At 48.2% G+C, this 5268-nt stretch overlaps 1 pseudogene; it reads left to right on the top strand.

Moving 5' to 3' along the window:
- The first annotated feature begins 2616 nt into the window (after window positions 1-2616).
- Window positions 2617-4743, top strand: LOC120845760 (annotated as a pseudogene).
- The last annotated feature ends 525 nt before the right edge of the window (window positions 4744-5268 follow it).

The following is a 5268-nucleotide window of genomic DNA, read 5'->3' as shown; positions in this document are numbered from 1 at the left end:
AATACCACTTCTAGAGAACACAATTCGCTTGCAGTGGCTCTCCCGGAAATACCGCCAAGGTCTAACTCTGAACCGGCGGTCCCACTCCCTATACATCTTACGAAAGAGACGCTGCAGACACCCTCTGAGGCCTTCCTTGTATATGAGGGTCCAGTCACACTGCTCATATAAAAACCCATTTTAGACATGCTAAAAGCATACATATGCACGAAGCACACACGCTTGAAACCTGATTTAGGCGTGAACGCAGCGAAATCGTGTCTGCAGCCCGCGTCGGTTCTATGACGTATGAGCAGTGTGAGAGCGGCTTAAACTCCCCAACTGCGCACCGTTGGCGCCGACTTACTCGAAGCCTAATGAACATTGTTCCAGAGTATGGAAACGAGAGATGTGTTTAGGCAGGGGCCTCTGGAGCCGCATCTGTCTGCGCTGTAAAGGAACCTCCTGGTCATGACTTACGAGGCGTGGCTGTTAAACAACGCGTGGCTGAACACTCACTCTCCGCTCAGGTGTAACCCTAGCGGTCCGAACCAACAGATGGACACGAGAAGCGTCCCCTCATTTTAACTGTCCTCCGTCGCTTTTTTGCGCTGGTTCTCGTTAGTAATAAATTTCGAAAGAGTTGTCGCGGAGTTCTGAAACGCTGACACCTGGTTCAAACCAGTTCATACCCCTAGCGCTACATCTGGGCGTAGAATAGTTCGTTTTCGTTCATAATTCGTTTTCGCGGTTAAAAAAACAAGAAGAAATGTGTGTGTGTGTGTGGGGGGGGGGGGGGTGCACAACGATACGCAAAATGTTTTTTCGTTAGAAACAATGCTGCAGCTCCGGCACAGCCCTTCAGCAGCGCCGCCCTTTTCCTCTTTTGTCTCGTTCATAGTTCTTGTCTTGCCATTTTTTTTTTGGGCGATGCGGGACTTTCTCATAGCATCGATTGTAGCTTTGTTTCACGTCGTACTCTAAAATTTCCGCCTCTTCACATGTGATAATATTTTCCAGCGAGTCCGTTTCTGCTGCGAGTTGTTCCATGAAATCAGAAACGTTTCTTCCCGACAAAACATGACGTTGCTAAATTTAGGTTAATTGGTCGCAAAGATCGGCGATTGATTGATTTATTCCATTATCTACATCTCCCTTACCCGGGCATTATTGTAGGGCGAAGACAATACCAAAAAGGCGAATAAAATATAAAACATACATCGAACATATGCGTATGATTCGAAAAAAGTTCATATGACATTAGGTATAAAAATAATGACATAATATAAAATTTGCGACAAAACAACAAATTGGCAAGCACGCCAGCAAACAAATCAACAAATAGAGAGTAAGCGAAGAAAAAAAGTTCTGCAGAAGCGAATACAAAAAACAAAAAGCTGGCGAGGAGACAGTGTCTGGTATGCTATGCCTTTCGTTTACAGCATGGATATATTACAATATTCGCTATAGGTTCAGGCGCTGTTGCATATTGAAGCAGACAGCAACCTGGTTTTGGCAAAATATTAACTTTTTTGTCAACAGTGTGTAGGTCTATAAAACACGCGTTAGGTTGTTAATGTTTTTCTGCGCAGTGGAAGTCACGGAAAAAGCTCGATAAGAACGAGCCGTATTGCAGAATTAAGGGTTGTGGCGCAGGCTAACTGGTGAACGTTCATACTTAAGAAAAACCGAGACAAAAAAAAAGGAAGGGACAAACACTCGGGGTTCTTTTAAGTATGAGCCGCATTTACCTCTTCAACTTGCGGCCGAAAAAAATGGCTATGTAATCTGGAGCCGATTCTGTGCTACCATATTGGTACCACAAAATGGTACCCTAAAAAGAAGGGGCTCACCAGTGCGCATTTGCCGAACCCAAAACCACATTTTGAATACGGAGCGTTCGCAGTTACTGGAGGCGCAGTCGAGTCAGATCCGAGATAATATAGCAAGGGTGCAGGCGGACCTGGTGAATGTTAACCATGTTGAATAAACCTGAGACTGGGGAAGAAATGAAGATATAATTCGAAGGAACAGAAAAGGGAGAGGACGACGTCTCAAACTCAGCTACTAGGTTTATTTAGTCCGCCTCCTTATATAGCCCAAAATCCGTTACAGCCAACACAAAAAGGCAACCCTAAGCAGTTCAAACGCCAAACCCTGCAATCAGCCACCACCAACAAAAAGGGACAGCCTCCAGTCCAAACGCCAACTCTCCAATACACAAAGTAGTGCGATGGACGGCCTTCATGCCGATTCACAAAGATAACTCCACAATCTTCCCCAAATTCATTTCTGCCCCAGTCTCAGCTTTATTCAGCATGAGTCACATCAGTTCCTAAGGCTACAACAAACACCTGTTTGATTATCGCCCACTCACTGTCCGACGCCTCCTCCTAGATAACATAGCGTCAAAGTGCCGAATGAGATGGCGTCATCGGAGAAGGTCAATGCTGCGGTCACAGACTGGACATGACGAATGCGTCAACGCTCGGCTCAAACTTGACTTGAAGCCGATCCGCTGTCGCAGTCCTCGTTTCCAGCCCCCTCGCTGGCCTTATCTTATTACGCCATCTCATGTAGCACTGGGGTCTTGTTATCTAGGAGGTGTTGCACTATCACGGCCCTTGCCGTGATAGTATGTATGTCTACAACTATATTCATTTAACGCATCGCATAGTGCTGGGTGAGGCTGTTGGGGTTCTCAGAGACCTGCAAGACGGCATCCGCAGATATCGTCGGTCGGATGCCTACTCGTATACCCTGACGCAGTTCAACTATATCGTGCGGGTGGAGAAACGAAATTCATTACGTTGCTCTTTAGACGTGGCTAAGTCGCACGACAGTGTCGATCATTCCTTGTAACGTGGGAGTCTCCAGCAGCTCGACATGCCCGAAGCCTGGCTGAGCCCAATCCTTCAGCGACTTCGTGACTGCAGGGTCTCACCCGCAGACATTCCGTTGCGCAGGGAACTCCCTCAGGGTTGCCTTTGTCTCCCGTTATCTAGTTGCTATATAGATTCGGCATGGAGAAAGCATTGGAACAAACTCCTGTTGGCTTCACTTTACAGGCTATTCAGCACGGGGATGGGATAAAACAGCGGCTCCCTTGGCTTGCTTACGGTGACGATCTTTTTCAGATGTTCGACAATGTGTTAGACATGAGGGTACTGCTGATCGCCTGTGAAGCAGAAGCTAAACGGCTCCAAATACAATTCAATGTCAGCAAACCGGCTGTAATGCTCGTTTCCGGGCAAAGGGAACGCCTTGAGACACTTAACGCCCAGAACACTGCGCTCCCTGTTGGTACGAAATTCAAATACCTTGAGGTGACGCTGTCTAAATCGGAAGATAACCTTCCAGAACACCACGAAAATTACGAGGAATTAGCACTAAGCAAGCAAAACGAGCCGCTTCGAAAATCAGTTGGAGCTGCGGCCGCTATTTGATCACACGAGAGCTTTGTAAAGCTGTCGCAGTAACTGGACTAACTTTCTATAATGTTTTTGTGCCACCGGCGAGATTCGCCATTTCCTCAAGCGACGACACATAGAGACATGATGACAGGCGCAAGGATGTGATGGTGGTGTTTCCAACCAACTTATCCAGGGAGATGTTGAATGGTTCTTCTTTGAAGGGACTACTGCGGACCACAAGGCAGAACGCAAAGCGACTGCCTCCCGTACCAACTGGACCAAAAACACAGTGCTTACTGACGCAGGATTGGATGTCACTATTCGAAGGGGCAAGCTGGCAGTGATCTCACCACTATGCGAGAGCAGATGTATACATCAATACGACCCATGGCTCAGGCCAACTGGAACTGTCCGCGACACTGTGTGCGGTCCACAAGGTGCACGACGTGTCGCGTCAAGGCGGGAGAACGTGTGGTTGTGTACACCGAAAGCAGAGAGGCGATTAGGCGCCTTGAACACTCCCAGGATGGGCAAACTTGCCAGCGACATCAAAACCCGCTCTGGCGAGCAAGAAGGAGGACAACCACTCCGTCCCGGCGCTCCATGCCCTTCCCGCTTTCGACGACCCCGACCCGACCGCCCGCATGTGCAGCCAAGCAAGAACGTAGACGTACCCTTAGGGAGCAAGTTCCGGCGAACGATCACCCGCTGCCGCCAAGCTTGTCACGTGGAGCTCAGGTTATGATCCACACGGCCCGCGCAGGGGCCGCGCTAACCGAGGACAGCCAAATGGCGGACTTACCGGAAAGACTGGCATCGAACCGTCGCTACCTGTGCAGACTCAGACTCAGACGAAGATCATTTTGTTCTTAGCCCGAGACTGAGGCAGGAAAAGAGGAAAGTTTCGAAGTAGAAGAAAAATGAACAGTCGAGGACACGACTGTTCATTTTTCTTCTACTTCGAAACTTTCCTCTTTTCCTGCCTCAGTCTCGGGCTAAGAACAAAATGGTTAACATCCACCAGCTCGCCTGCGCAATCACTACATTATCAGACGAAGAGGTTGCGCCCGCTGTATCGTGTTCGACGTCTACAATGGGAGCCAGCCCAACCGTCAAGCACATCCTGTGGGACTGTCCTGGCTACTAGATCCTCCGGCAGCAGCACCTCCCACGAAACGTTCGGACTTTCCTCGAGTGGACCACTCGAGGCAACGATGGCACCCGCGACACATTGCTCTCCCAGTGGAGGTTTGCGTGTGCCGCGGGCACCGACCGTCGTATGTGTTCTCCTCCACTGATCCCTCTCCCTCCCCCGCTTCCCCAATTAGGCCTAAGAGCCAGCCCTTTCTAATTAAAAATGTTTAATTCATTCTTTGAAGGAAATCATGGAAAGGCGCAAAAAACAACGGGCACAAGAGAGAAATCAGACATGCAGGTGCCACTCACAACTACTTTTGAAAAGTGCAGAAAGAAAGGAATACATATGTCGTTATCTTCATCACGTCCACGCATGCGCTTCCGAGGCTAAGTACATTTTATGTTTCCTTCTCCTTTTAACTGTGCATGGAATAGGGGCGGTAGTTTTTGTTAGCAGTAGAGTAAAATAATAGAATAGCTTTTCCTTATTTTTTGCGGGCACGGGAGTTTATTTACGGGACCACATGACCAGGCGACGTGGCTTTGTTTGAATGGTTGGCAGGATGGGCAGCGGCGTTGTTTAGAATAGACACTTGGGGAGAACGGCATATAGGTTTGCCCATTACATTTATCGAGTAGATATTGTCACGGGTGGTGATCAGCAACCAATAAATAAACAGGAAGAAATAAACGTTTAATGTGGCGAATTTGTGCCAAAAATAAAAGGGTACAAAAGATA

This window comes from Ixodes scapularis, unplaced genomic scaffold (assembly GCF_016920785.2).
Source record: "Ixodes scapularis isolate PalLabHiFi unplaced genomic scaffold, ASM1692078v2 PGA_scaffold13__105_contigs__length_92229423, whole genome shotgun sequence".
NCBI classification, from domain to species: Eukaryota; Metazoa; Arthropoda; class Arachnida; order Ixodida; family Ixodidae; genus Ixodes; species Ixodes scapularis.
Note: the sequence above shows the minus strand (reverse complement) of the source record. Positions and strands in the feature narration are given on the sequence as shown.